Source organism: Trichechus manatus, unplaced genomic scaffold (assembly GCF_000243295.1).
Source record: "Trichechus manatus latirostris isolate Lorelei unplaced genomic scaffold, TriManLat1.0 scaffold00235, whole genome shotgun sequence".
NCBI classification, from domain to species: Eukaryota; Metazoa; Chordata; class Mammalia; order Sirenia; family Trichechidae; genus Trichechus; species Trichechus manatus.
Window position 1 is genome coordinate 2267924 of NW_004444171.1, and position 16372 is coordinate 2284295.

Sequence of the window (16372 nt, forward strand, 5' to 3'; positions counted from 1 at the left end):
TGGGATGACATTTATAAAGCCTTAAAGGAAAACAATTGCCAGCTAAGAATTATATATCCAGCAAAACGGTCTCTCAAATATGACGGCGAAATTAGGGTGTTTCCAGATAAACAGAAGTTTAGGGAATTTGCAAAAACCAAACCAAAATTGCAAGAAACACTAAAGGGAGTTCTCCAGTTAGAAAATCAATAACATCAGAAAACAACTCAAGTCTAGAACACAGGACAGAGCAACCAGGTATCAACCCAGATAGGGAAGCACAAAAATAAATCGAAGCTAAAACACAGAAAATAGGGAAACAGAGATGTCAATATGTAAAAGATAACAACATCAGAACAAAAAGGAGGGACTAAAAAATGTAGTCATAGATCTTTCATACGGAGAGGAAGTCAAGGCAATTTAAAGAAATAAAAGACTGGTTTAAACTTAGAAAAATATTAAGGCACCCATAAATGAAACTAACAATCCTACACACCAAAATAAAAAACGAGAAAAACATAAAGACTCAGCAAATACAAAATCAACAACAATGAAAAAGATGAAGAGGAAATACATTAAGAAAAACGACTCAGCAGAAGAAAATTAAGTGGAACAAAGAAACTGTCAACAACACACAAAAAAAGACATCAAAATGACAGCACTAAACACATATGTATCAATAATTACACTGAATGTAAATGGAATAAATGCACCAATACAAACAAAGAGAGTGGCAGAATGGATAAAAAAACATGATCTGTCTATATGATGCCTAAAAGAGACACACCTTAGACTTAAAGACACAAACAACCAAAACTCAAAGGATGGAAAAAAATATATCAAATAACACTCAAAACAGAGCAGGTGGCAATATTAATCTCCGAAAAATAGATTTTAAAGTAAAACCACAAAGGATAAGGAAGGACACTATATAATGATTAAAGAGTCAATACACCAAGAGGACATAACCATAATAAATATTTACACATCCAAACACAGGGCTCCAAAATACGTAAAACAAACTCTAAGAGCATTGAAAAGAGAAACAGACAGCTCCACAATAATAGTAGAAGACTTCGATACACCATTTTCAGTGAAGTACAGAACATCCAGAAAGTTTAATAAAGACATGGAAGATCTAAATGCCACAATCAACCAACTTGATCTCATAGACATATACAGAATACCCCACCCAACAGCAGCCAAGGATACTTTCTTTTCCAACGCACATGGAATATTCCCTAGAACAGACCACATATTAGGCCATAAAGCAAGCTTTAACAAAATCCAAAGCATTGAAACATTACAAAACAACTTTTCTGACCATAAAGCTATAAAAATAGAAATCAATAACAGAAAAGGCAAAGAAAAAATATCCAACACATGGAAACTGAACAACATCTTACTCAAAAACTACTGGGTTATAGAAGATATTAAGGATGGAATAAAGAAATTCACAGAATCAAGTGAAAATGAAAACACATCCTACCAGAAGTTTTGGGACACAGCAAAACCAATGCTCAGAGGTCAATTTATAGTCACATATGCACACATCAAAAAAGAAGAAAGGGACAAAATCAAAACATGAATCCTACAACTTGAACAGATAGAAAGAGAGCAGCAAAAGAAGCCCTCAGGTGCCAGAAGAAAGGAAATAAATAAAAATTAGAGCAGAATTAAATGAAATTGAAAACAAAAACAACTGAAAGAGTTAACAAGACCAAAAGCTGGTTCTTTGAAAAGATCAACAAAATTGATAAACCATTGGCCAGACTGACAAAAGAAAAACAGGAGAGCAAGCAAATAACCTGAATAAGAAATGAGATGGGTGATATCTCAACAGACGCAAGTAAAATTAAAAGAATCATAACAGAATACTATGAAAAACTGTACTCTAGCAAATTTGAAAACCTAGAGGAAATGGACAAATTTCTAGAAATACACTACCTACCTAAACTAACACAAACAGAAGTAGAACAACTAAATAAACCTAAAACAAAAGAAGAAATTGAAAAGGTATTTAGAAAACTCCCAACAAACAAAAGCCCTGGCCCTGACAGTTTCACTGGAGAATTTTACCAAACTTTCAGAGAAGAGTTAACACCACTACTACTAAAGATATTTCAGAGCATAGAAAAGGATGGAATATTCCCAAACTCATTCTATGAAGCCAGCATAACCCTGATACCCAAACCAGGTAAAGACACCACAAAAAAAGAAAATTACAGACTAATATCCCTCAAGAACATTGATGCAAAAATCCTCAACAAAATTCTAGCCAATAGAATTCAGCAACATATCAAAAAAATAATTCACCAGGATTAAGTGGGATTTATACCAGGTATGGCAGGGATGGTTCAACATTAGAAAAACAATCAATGTAATCCATTACATTGATAAAACAAAAGACAAGAATCACATGATCTTATCAATTGATGCAGAAAAGGCATTTGACAAAGCCCAACACCCATTAGTGACAAAAACTCTCAGCAAAATAAGAATAAAAGGGAAATTCCTCAACATAATTAAGGGCATTTATACAAAGCCAACAGCCAATACCATTCTAAATGGAGAGAGTCTGAAGGCATTCCTCTTGAGAACAGGACCAGACAAGGACGCCCTTTATTACCACTTTTATTCAACATTGTGCTGGAGGTCCTAGCCAGAGCAATTAGGCTAGAAAAGGAAATAAAGGGCATCCAAATTGGTAAGGAAGAAGTACAAGTATCTCTATTTGCAGATGATATGATCTTATACACAGAAAACCCCAAAGAATCCACAAGAAAATTAGTGGAACTAATAGAAGATTTCAGCAAAGTATCAGGATACAAGATAAACATACAAAAATCAGTGGGATTCCTCTACACCAACACAGAGAACTTCGAAGAGGAAATTACCAAATCAACACCATTTACAATAGCCCCCAAGAAAATAAGCTACTTAGGAATAAATCTAACCAGAGATGTAAAAGACTTATATTAAGAAAACTACAGGACACTAACACAAAAGAGACCTGCGTAAGTGGAAAATCATACCTCGCTCATGAATAGGAAGACTTAACATTGTGAAAATGTCAATTCTACCCAAAGTGATCTACAAATACAATGCAATCCCGATCCAAATTACACCAGCATGTTTCAACGAGATGAAGAAACAAATCGCCAACTTCATATGGAAAGGGAAGAGGCCCCAGATAAGTAAAGCATTACTGAAGAAGAAGAACAAAGTAGGAGGCCTCACACTACCTGATTTTAGGACCTATTATACTGCCATGGTAGTCAAAACAGCCTGGTACTGGTACAACAGATACATAGACCAATGGAACAGAATTGAGAATCCAGACATAAATTCATCCATCTATGAGCAGCTGATATTTGACACAGGCCCAAAGTCCATCAAATGGGGAAAAGACAGTCTCTTTAACAAATAGTGCTGGCGTAACTGGTTATCCATCTGCAAAAAAAATGAAGCAAGACCCACACCTCACACCATGCAAAAAAACTAACTCAAAATGGATCAAAGATCTAATTATAAAATCTAAAACGATAAAGATCATGGAAGAAAAAATAGAGACAATGTTTGGAGCCCTAATGCATGGCATAAACTGAATACAAACCATAAGTAACAATGCACAAACACCAGAAGAGAAACTAGATCACTGGGAGCTCCTAAGAATCAAACACTTATGCTCATCAAAAGACTTCACCAGAAGAGTAAAAGAACAACCTAGAGACTGGGAAAAAAAATTTGGCTATGACAAATCCGATCAGGGTTTAATCTCTAAAATCTACAAGATACTGCAAAACTTCAACAACAAAAAAACCCAATTAAAAAATGAGCAAAGGATATGAACAGACACATTACCAAAACAGACATTCAGGCAGCTAACAGACACATAAGGAAATGATCCAAAAAACACAAAATAATAAATGTTGGAGAGGTTGAGGAGAGACTGGAACACTTATACACTGTTGATGGGAATGTAAAATGGACAACCACTTTGGAAATCAATTTGGCGCTTCCCTAAAAAGCTAGAAATAGAAGTACCATACAAGCCAGCAATCCAACTCCTTGGAATATATCCTAGAGAAATAAGAGCCATCACACGAATAGATATATGCACACCCATGTTCACTGAAACACTGTTCACAATAGCAAAAAGATGGAAACACCCTAGGTGTCCATCAATGGACAAATGGATAAACAAATCATGGTATATTCACACAATGGAATACTACACAATGATAAAGAACAATGATGGATCTGTGAAACATCTCATAACATGGATGAATCTGGAAGGCACTATGCTGAGTGAATTTAGTCAGTCGCAAAAGGACAAATACTGTATAAGACCACTATTATAAGAACTCAAGAAAAGGTTTAAACACAGAAGAAAACATTCTTTGATGGTCATGAGGGTGAGGAGGGAGAGTAGGGTTTTCACTAACTAGATAGTAGACTAGAATTATCTTAGGTGAAGGGAAGGACAACACACACTACAGGGGAAGTCACCACAACTGGACTAAATCAAAAACTAATAAGTTTCCTGAATACAACCAAACACTTCAAAGGACAGAGTAGCAGGAGCAGGGGTCTGGGGACCATGCTTTCAGGGGACATCTAGGTCAATTGGCATAACAAAGTTTATTAAGACAATGTTCTGCATCCTACTTTGGTGAGTGATGTCTGGGGTCTTAAAAGTTAGCAAGCGGCCATCTAAGATGCATCAATTGGTCCCAACCCATTTGGAGCAAAGGAGAATGAATAACACCAAAGACACAAGGAAAGTATTAGCCCAAGAGACAGAAAGGGCCATAAACCAGAGACTTCATCAGACTGAGACCAGAAGAACTAGATGGTGCCCAGCTACCACCAATGACTGCCCTGACAGGGAACACAACAGAAAGTCCCTGACGAAGCAGGAGAAAAGTGGGGTTCAGAACACAAATTGTAGTAAAAAGACCAGACTTAATGGTTTGGGTGAGACTGGAGGGACCTCAGAAGACATGGTCCCTGGACTTCCTGTTAGCCCCAAACTGAAACCATTCCCAAGGACAATTTTTCAGATAAAGATTAGACTGTAGTACAAGACATAAAATGATACATATGAAGAGTGTGCTTCTTAGCTCAAGTAGATACATGAAACTAAATAGGGAGCTCCTGTACAGAGGCGAACAATGTGTGTAAATTTTTGTATGAGAAACTAACTTGAATTGTAAACTTTCACTTAAAGCACAATAAAAAAAGAGAAAAAAACGAAGATCCTCAACATGATGGATTGACTTAGTGGTTGCAACAATGGGCTTAAACATAGCAAGGACTATGAGGATGGCATAGGATCCGGCAGTGTTTTAATCTGCTGTACATAGGGACAAAGTGAGTCAGGACAGACTCGACAGCACCTAACAACAACAAGATGGCTGGGTAAGGAATCCCTAAGTGACACAAATGTTTAACACACTCAGCTGGTAACTGAAAGTTTGTCAGTTTGAACCTAAGCCCAGAAAGGCCTGGTGAGCTGCTTCCAAAATATCTGCCACTGAAAACCCTACGATGCACAGTTCTACTCTGCACACATGGGATCATTATGAGTTGAGGTGAACTTGACAATAACTGGTTTGTTTTTTTGTTGTTGTTTTGGTCGACTGGGTAAGAGCACAAGCTGGGCCGTGTGATGGCTAGGTCAGACCTGGTGCTAGCTGATCTTAGTCAAGTGGCTCAACCTCTCTGGGTCTCACGTTCCTCATTTTTAAAATGGGAGAAATAATAGTACCTACCCCACGGGTTACTGTAAGGATGAAATAATGTAAACAGGGCCTGGCCGCTGGGAGGCACCCACTAATGTTGACTACTGTTATTAAGTAAGAACTTGATGTGTAGTAGAAGGTATGACACATGTTTGTCTTCAGAGAGCCTGCTGGCTGCCCTCTCTAGGTGGAGGTCCTCTCTCAGGCCCTGAATTGGTGCTCACTCTTCCTCCTCTGCACTTCCCTGCCCTTGGGTGCCAAGCAGACTAGTCATGTACCGCTCCTATCTAGCTGAAGCATCCGGAAGACAGAATCCTGCCTGATTCATCTTTTATCCTTTTCTTAGCAATGCCATACCCATAGTAAACACTCAATACTTGGGCAAATGAAAGGTATATGAACAGCCAAAACAATGTACTCGTTTCTTCCAAACTCCCCCCTGCCACCCACCCCTCAATACCAGCTCTCACCTTCCTCTTTCTCCTAAGGATCCAGCCCTGCATCCAGTTTCCAGCTCTGAAGCCTCTGAGGCATTCTTCTCTCCTCCCTTGGTGTGCAGCTGCCTCACCACCCAGTAACCTGTAACTCGCCAAGTCTTGCTTTATGATGTTTGTGACACTGCCCTTCCCTTCCATTCACATTGCAGGCACTGGGGTCAAGCCATAATCACTTGGGCCTGGGCTCCGGTAATGTTGGCTGTCCCAGCAGGGCCTGGACTCTTCTCCTTCACTGATTTCTCCTGCTCCCTGGCACAATCTAATTTTTTTAGAACGATCTCTGTCCATAAGGATGATACTCTCCTGCTCAGAAACCTTTGACTGGTGTCTTGTTTCATCAAGATAAAATCCAGACTCCCCAAGCTGGTCTTGTAGATCACTGAAACGTGGTCCCAAACTACCTACTCGGGCATCTAAACTCTATGCCTTTCTCAGTCTCCCCCTTTAGCAGACTGGGGGTCTTTCCATCCCACTTTAGTCTGTCCATCCCACTGTGATGGGAACAAGCCTTGTGCCTCCCTCCGTCCTCACGCTTCCATGCCTGGCAGGCCTCTCCTAGAATGCCCATCTCTGCCTCTCCACCTAGCCATATTTCATCCAATTGTCAATCCTCAGCTCACAATCTGACCAGCTTTCCCTCATTCCCTAGCTTCAAAGGCCTGCCCCTTCTTACTAGTTACAGTTGCAAGACTTTCGTTTTGGTTGGTCTTGACTTGTCCTAAATGTCACGGCCTCATTGTGGTCTCAGGGTCGGAGGGCAGGGATCCGAGGATGCACTTCTCTGTGCCCTCACCGCTGCACTGGGCATACTTATGAAATATTCATAGGCTGTCTGCCTGGCTAATAAGGGTGAAAACTCGGCTTCACCTACAGCCTTATACGTTTGGAGGGGTCATATTAATAAAGCAATGGCACCATGATTTCCAAACTTCTAAGTTTGATGAGAAATTCTACTTTAAGATATTCTATTGCTAAAATAAATACATAAGTCCATTTATTTTACTTATTTTTTTCTGAAGAGTCAAAATTCTGGTGATACTAGTGTTCTCAGAACATACGAACTTAACCCAAGTTCATTTTCACTCCTTGATAATTAACTACTACAACTACTTTAAAAAGAAGGTATCACACGGGCACAAAGCTCGGTTATCAGAGGGTGTTACAGAAGTCTTAACCCTCCTCTACCAGGAAGGCGTGATGACTCATGGGTTGGCATCTGCTAAACCAGTGGCTCCGTTTTCCTGATGTAATGCTGAAACTATGGCAATAATCTACCACTCACAAAATTGCTTTCTTAGATAGAAGCTATTATTTCCATCACTGCCATAGAAACCCAAACTTCACAAGTCAAAACGTTTTTTAAAATACAACAAGAAATTGTCGTTCCCCCAGCCTCATCACAAAGTTAATAAAAAAGGCCAGAATTTCAGATTTATGCTTTCACATTCACTTACAAACAGCAGAAATATATAATAAATATTTTATGCCCTTTTATAAAATCTGGAGACATAAAAGAGAGTCAAATGTGGAACGGAAACCCCATTACCAAAATGGTAATAATGTCAATATACCCATCTGGCTTTAATGTATATAATGAGAAGATACTGTGTTGGTGAGAGTGTGATGGAGGCATCCCTTCTCCCTTGCCTCAGCAGCAGGAGAAAAAGAGGCAGGTTCAACCTCTTACTCACAGTCAGTTCTCCTTAGCAAAAATGGATTCATTCTAAAAGGAAGTTTGTCAAAGCAGCAAATATTCATTGAGCACCTATTTATATCAAGTTAATATGCTTGGGGTGGGAGTTTACTAAGTTCTTAGATGGTACCTGTGAAAACTATTCGTATTTGTCCAAATTTAGCTTACTGCCCATCCAACCCCAAGCAGGGAACACGTAAACGCCCTCTGATCTGTTCTGCTTGGATCATCAATCCTTTCCTCATGCTTTTTCCAGTGATCAACAGGCTTGCTCAGTATCTTATCTAATACCTAAACATCATGCTTTAAGGAAATCATCCTATATTACTATTTATTTGGCTATGAGTAATCTGCAGGGCAGCTGATAGAATATGTGACAGATTGCTGCTGACTGTGTCAAGTAAATGCTGCACTCAGATATTTATTTTTATATTCTTTTAATGTGTAAAGGATATCATGCAATGATGTTAGGTGTTCCCTGGGTTCAGGGAAAAGTCCACAGAAACTGCATTCTAACTCAGAAAAGCCTCATTGGTCCAATAGTCAAGAGATCAGAATGCCAGTCCCAGGCTGTTGCAAACACCAGTGTCAGCCTGGAAAAGTTATTTGGTAAATGGAAGCAGCTCACACTTTTAATAAAGAGGAATGGTGATCTTGCTCTACCAACATCCAAGAACTGTTATGAGAATGAACACACACACACACACACACACACACACACACACACACACACTACAAATAGGATAACCTCTATGTTAGAAGCAATAAGGCAGAGGCCGCAGACTGGCGGTCAATGGGCTAACGTGTCGTGCAAGGCTGAGTGTACTTTTCCACAAATCCCCTGGGGAAGGGACATGGGCTCCCCCATTATTTCCCCCTTAGTCTCCATGCCTCCCTATCCAACTTGCTACTTCTTCATTCATGTGACCCACCTACCTGGTCCCATTATAAATCTGCATTTACAACATCTGCGTAAAAGCAATTTATGAATACGAGATACTATTTTTATATCCATGTTGCATATTTGTTTTAAGCCAACAAGTACTAATGATAATTACAATTGCTGTTAATTTCATATCAACGTAGCATTTCTGCCATAAGAAAACACAATGTTAATGGTACATTTTCCTGATGCTGGAGAACGACATCATGCTTGGTAAAGGAGAAGAGTCAGTGAAAAAAGAGAAAGACTCTCAAGCAGATGGACTGAGACAGTGGCTGCAACAATGGGCTCAAGCATAACAACGATTGTCAGGATGGCGCAGGACCAGGCAGTGTTTCTTTCTGTTGTACACAGGGTCGCTATGAGCCGGAACTGACTCGAAGACACCTAACAACAACAATGGTACATTCTCCTGTTAGAAATGCAGTGCAAGTCTTCATAAAAACCGGGCTTGGGACAGGGTTGCATCCCTATTATATGTCTGTGGTCAGGCCTGATGTTCACTAGTAGAAAAATAATCACAGTAACTACCATGTGACAGGTACTCTACTAGATCCTATTACTCAGAGTCTCTCTAATTATCTCTAATGCTTACAAAACCCCTACAATCCGGGTATTATTTCCACTTTAGTCACAAGGGAACTGAGAATCAGAGAAGTTAAACAGTTTCCTTTATGGTCCCTGGGTGGCAAAAACTTCTCCACTGCTAACCAAAAGGTGGGTGGTTAGAGTCCATCCAGAGGCACCTCAAAAGAACGGCGCGCTGAACTGCTTCTGAAAAATCAGTCACTGCAAGCCCTATTGAGTACAGTTCACTGTGACACCCATGGGACCCCATGAGTCGTAGCCAACTCGACGGCAACTGGTTGGTTGGTTGGTTACATAGCTTTAATCGGCAGAGAATGTATTTAAAGGCCTTGTGTTTCTACCACACCACACCATTCTTTATACTGACACCCTCACTATGGAAGGGACCAAATAGCAGTGAACTGCTCATGTTCCCCAGTGGAAAATCCTCCAGTCCCCAATCCCAGGACCTTCATGCACAGCAAGAGGTGGTTTCTACTTCACTTTGACAAAAACAAAATGAGATGCAAGGGAAACCTTGTGAAGAAAAGAAGAATTTAATGTCACTTTTCCATGTATAAAATAAATGAAGACATTTTAACACCAATGAAAAAGAACGACTAGAGACCCAAGGGGAGTACACCGAACTAAACACCTAACTTCAATATTTAACATCAGAATAACACAACACCTATGTTAGTAAAAACGTTATGCAATGGAAGTGTGTAACCCCTTCCGCACCTCCCCACCACGCACATTAGTATATTATTAAAGTTAGCTCAGTTTAAAAGCAAGTCATCCATAACTTCCCATTAACCTCTTCAGTTAAAGTCTAAACCCTAACATAAGAATACCATACAATTTAAAACCCAGACTTTGGTAAACATCAAGAAAACACTTGAAACATAATTTTCCCCTGGGGTTGCCATTCTGATGCCTTGTCTAAAGAGCAATGTTTTTGCACAGACCAACAGTTACAACGATGAGACAAAAGGTATATTCTTCCAACTCTGTGTACATCATTCATAACAATCAGTTACAACCGAGAGAATAAGAGGATTCTACACAGGTAAGTAAAACATTGTAAAACCAGTAAACCAAACCAGTTTCCATGGAGTCGATGCTGAACTCCTGGCGACCCCATGTGTGCAGAGTAGAACTGCTCCATAGCGTTTTCAAAGCTGTGTCATCTCAGAAGCAGATAGCTGGGGCCTTTCTTCCGAGGGACCTCTGGTTGGGCTCAAATTGCAACTTTCCAGTTAGCAGTTGAGCACTTCACTGTTTGTGCCACCCAGAGACTCCGAAACATCTTTTAAAACCTGTTGCCATAAAGTCGATTCCAACTCACAGCAACTCTGTAGGTCAGAGTAGAACTGCCCCACAGAGTTTCCAAGGATCAGCTGGTGGACTCGAACTGCCAACATTTTGGTCAGGAGCTGACTGCTTAACCACTCTGCCACCGGGAGTTAAATTCTTTTTGTAAGAGTGATTAAAACCAAGTTTAAGAAGAAGAAAACAGACTGAGTGATGTTCTGCTTACACAGGCCTTGAGTGAGTTAAGACAGCACTGTGTGATGTCACGACACTTCTGACACTGAAAAGCCCCAAACTCAGGTGGGTGATTAATGAACTCTGCTTGATGAATATGGCAATCATTTCCGACCTTCAGTGTCTCTTGATGAAAGCTGTAACACAGACCAAAGGGGTCAAGCTAGCACAAGCAACAGCAAGCACAATCAACTACACATCAGCTCTGAAGTGCCGTACAGAGAAGGCTCTCTTCCCAGCTCATCTCATCCCTGTTGGTAAATGAGACATAGAGGACTTTCACTGTTGATAGCCCCACGTGTACCAAGCATGCACCTGTCAAGGATGAGGAGTACAAGGATCACCCAGCTCATTAGTAAGACTGTTACACCCTGAACAGGACAGCTCAGCTCAGCTGGGAGCAAGGCCTGGCTACGGCTACAGTTACCAACAAGCAAACACAACTGGCAAGTTTGTGACTTTGGATTCTGTTTACCCTTCTACATTTGAAGGAAGCCATTTGTTGGTCAAAGCAGACCTCTCTGCTTTTACTAAACGTAGCAGCACAAGATCCAGTGAGCTGAGCAACATCCAAGCCAAAAGGGAAGGCTTTTAAATGTTTATTAATTCATAAGCTGAGATCGAGGCAGAATATCTTGCTGGGGGGAGGGAGGTGGAGAAGTCTGGATTGAACCCACTATATTAACTCATGAATGCATTAACTGTGCTCGACAACAGCTGAGTTTGGTCATCACGTCACACCCTACACATCTCTTTCAAAGAATAAAATGCCACCTAAGAGTCTCAGGAGTTAAGCATCTAGAAATGCATTGATACCATTACAATTAAGCAATAACGTAAGGATTCTTCTGTATAAAAGAAAAGTCATGCTGATGCCTGCAGGACATGGTTTTTTTAGAAAACTGCCATTGATAAACATGGGTGGCTCAGAAATACAGCCAATCGATACCAGGTACTGCCACGCAGGAAGCCAGGACCAGGGCTTCTGCAAAGGGGAACTTTGGAAACTGTGCCCTCTGCTTTTGCTTGGTGGAGTGGGATGACCAGAGGATGAGGAGCTGAAACACCGGATACAAGACTTAAGGATTATGTGACAACGTCACCTATAAAACAGAAAGGATAATTACTACCCTGCCAACTTCAGAGGACTCAGGTGAAAGCCAGCTCTTACAGTGTGTTATCAAGCTGGCAACTATCAGCTAGAAAATATTACTGTCAACAATGGCAAAAATTCTAAAATAATGCAAGTCCTTGTGAATAAAATTTTTGTTTCCTTTTTTTTTTTTAACATGTTTCTTAAATTATCATTCCCGAGGCAGGGCCAAGATGGCGGAGTAGTAAGACACTTCCAGTGGTAACAAAGACCAGAAAAGCAACAAAGACCCGGAAAAACAAGTGAATTGATTATATATGGCAATCTAGGAGCTCTGAACATCCAAGGTAGAGTTGAGGAACCGGACTGAGTGGCAGGGGGAGGGAGAGATGATTCGGAAGCAGTGAGGAGTTGCCAGATCAGACCAGGTGAGAGCTTGAGTCCTTCAGGTCTGATCAGCTCCGGGGTGAGCGGTGAGGCAGGCAAGCAGCAGTGCTTGGGAGGTGCGTTTTCCACACCAGGAGAGACCCAGCACCAGAGAGTCTACACAGCCACCCAGGACCAGTGAGAAGCAGCCCTGGATCGGCGAAAGATAAGCAATTGCGTACAGCCTACCATGCAGATCAAAAACGCCCCCCTTAGGGAAAAACCTCCCTCCCCTTTACCTCCCCGCTCCCTGCTCTACACTGGGTCCTGGACCAGGCTTCAGCAATTGGCAAGTGCCCTGGGCCAGAAGTAGGATCCATCACATGTCCGGAGCCATTCTCCCTGCCTTGGAGAGTGAACAAATTAACAAAAAGGGGAAAAAATAAACTGCCAGCTCCCCTAAGCCAGGAACCCAGGGTAGGCACAGCTCCTTTGCCTAGGCACAGGCATAAGGATCCATGGACTTTGAGCACCTTTCCCCCTGCATAGACTTGCGTGGGCCCATCTCAACTGTGTAGGTCCTTATTACTGCAGTACAACAGGGTATATACCAGAACTCTAACTTCAATTGCTTCAGCTGTGAAGCGGCAGGTTCTTGACATTTGACACTGCCCTGCCCATTTAGCAGGGTCTTAACCTACCCACATCAGGGGCCTGAGGACTGGTGGCTCCACCCATGCCACCTAGCCACCTGCAACAGGGGTGCAAAATAAGAGGTGCCCCCCAGTCCTTACAGCCAACAGCATTAGGTGCTCATAGTCTGGCTGCAAAATCTACCCATCTATGCGCTCTAGGGACCAGGGACATGCCTTCCTACTGGACACTTGGGAGCGGCTGTCGGCCCCCTGCCTTGCTCAGTGTGTCCCCCTGCTGCAGCCAGATGCCTGTGCCTACACCAATCACCCATGCCTGTCTAGGACTGTGAGAGCCTACACCACACACTTTGTGGCTATCTACCTGGGCACCCCAGCTGAATCCATACAGTAGGAATGAGCAGAGTCCTGAGTTCACATACCTAGTAACAGATCTAACCACCTGGTAGCAGAACATTAGAGCTTCAAAGGTGCCAATAATAAAACTAGCTCATACGAGCAGCCTATTTGGGCATATCAAAACAAAACATGAAGCTACGACACAGTAAGAAAACAAAATAAATAAATATAATAACTTACTTATGGCTTGGAGACAACAGTCAATATCAAATCACATAAAGAGGCAATCCACGATGGCTTCAGCAAGCTCCCAAAACAAAGAATCTAGAAATTTTCCAGAGGAGGAATATTTCTTGGAATTACCGGAGGCAGAATACAAAAGATGAATATACAGAACTCTTCAAGAAATTAGGAAGGAAATTAATCAAAATGCAGAACAATCAATAGAGGAAATTAAAAAGATTAGAGAAGAGCATAATGACAATTTTAACAGGCTGCAAGAATCCACAAAGAGACAGCAATCAGAAATCCAGAAGATTAACAATAAAATTTCAGAATTAGACAACTCAATGGAAAGTCATAGGAGCAGAATTGAGACAAGAGAAGTCAGAATTAGTGATATTGAAGATAAAGCACTTGACACCAACTTAGTTGAGAAAAAATCAGATAAAATGATGGAAAAAAAATGAAGAAACCCTAAGAATTATGTAGGACTGTATCAAGAGGAATAACCTACAAGTGATTGGAGTAACAGAATGAGGGGGATTACAGAATATACAGACAGAATAGTTGAAGACTTGTTGGCAGAAAACTTCCTTGATACCGTGAAAGATGACAAGATATCTATCCAAGATGCTCATTGAACCCCACATAAGGGAGATCCCAAAAGAAAGTCACCAAGACATATTATAAGCAAACTTGCCAAAACCAAAGATAAAGAGAGAATTTTAAGAGTGGCTAAGGATATATGAAAAGTTGTCTATAAAGGTAAGTCAATAAGAATAAGCTCGGAGTACTCAGCAGAAACCATGCAGGCAAGACAGCAATGGGATGACATTTATAAAGCCCTGAAGGAAAAAAACTGCCAGCCAAGAATTATATACCCAGCAAAACCGTCTCTCAAATATGATGATGAAATTATGGCATTTCCAGATAAACAGAAGTTTAGGGAATTTGCAAAAACCAAACCCAAATTACAAGAAATACTAAAGGGAATCCTCTGGTTAGAAAATCAGTAACATCAGATAACAACCCAAGACTAGAACACAGGACAGAGCAACCTCTATCAACCCAGATAGGGAAGTCACAAAAATAAATCAAAGTTAAAACACTGAAAATAGGGAAACAGATGTCAATATGTAAAACATGACACCATTAAAACAAAAAAGAGGGACTTAAAAAATGTAGACATAGATTTTTCATATGGAGAGGTAGTCAAGGCAATATAAAAAAATAAAAGACTGGTATAAACTTATAAAAATAGGGGTAATATTAAGGTAACCACAAAGGAAACTAACAAACCTACAAGTCAAAATAAAAAACTAGAAAAATATAAAGATTCAGCAAGCACAAAATCAACAACAATTAAAAAAGATGAAAAGAAAATACATAAAGAAAAACGACTCAGCACAGAAAATTGAGTGGAACAAAGACACCGTGAACAACACACAAAAAAAGTCAACAGAATGTCAGGACTAAACTCATACCTATCAATAATTATGCTGAATGTAAACGGACTAAATGCACGAATACAGAGACAGAGAGTGGCAGGCGGGATTAAAAAAATACGATCTGCCTATATGCTGCATATAAGAGACATACCTTGGACTTAAAGACACAAACAAACTAAAACTCAAGGATGGAAAAAATATATCAAGCAAACAACATTCAAAAACGAGCAGGAGTGGCAACACTAATCTCTGACAAACTAGATTTTAAAATAAAATCCACCACAAAGGATAAGGAAGGACAATATATAATGATTAAAGGTTCAATACACCAGGAAGACATAACTACAATAAATATTTATGCACCCAATCATAGGGCTCCAAAATACATAAAACAAACTCTAACAGCACTCAAAAGAGACATAGACAGATCCACAACAGTAGTAGGAGACTTCAACACACGACTTTGGGTGAAAGACAGAACATCTGGAAAGAAGCTCAACAAAGACACAGAAGAGCTAAATCCTACAATCAACCAACTTGATCTCGTAGACATATACCAAACACTCCACCCAACATCAGCCAAGTATACTTTTTTTTCCAAAGCAGGTGGAACATTCTCCAGAATAGACCACATATTAGGCCATAAAGCCAGCCATAACAAAATCCAAAGCATCGAAATATTACAAAGCATCTTTTCTGACCATAAAGCCATAAAAGTAGAAATCAACAACAGAAAAAGCAAGGAAAAAACAGATGGAAACTGAACAACACCATGCTCAAAAACTACTGGGTTATACAAGAAATTAAGGATGGAATAAAGAAATTCATAGAATCAAATGAGAATGAAAACACACCCCACCAGAACCTTTGGGACACAGCAAAAGCAGTGCTCAGAGGTCAGTTTACAGCAATAACTGCACATATCCAAAAAGAAAAAAGGGCCACAATCAAAAAATTAGCACTACAACTGGAAAAAGTAGAAAGAGAGAAGCAAAAGAAGCCCTCAGGTGCCAGAAAAAAGGAAATAAATAAAAATGAGAGCAGAATTAAATCAAATAGAGACTAGAAAAACAATTGAAAGAGTTAACAAGACGAAAAGCTGGTTCTTTGAAAACATCAACAAAACTGATAAACCACTGGCCAAACTGACAAAAGAAAAACAGGAGAGGAAGCAGATAACCTGTATAAGAAATGAGATGGGTGATATCACAAAGGACCCAATTGAAATTAAAAGAATCATAACAGAATACTATGAAAAATTGTACTCTAACAAATTT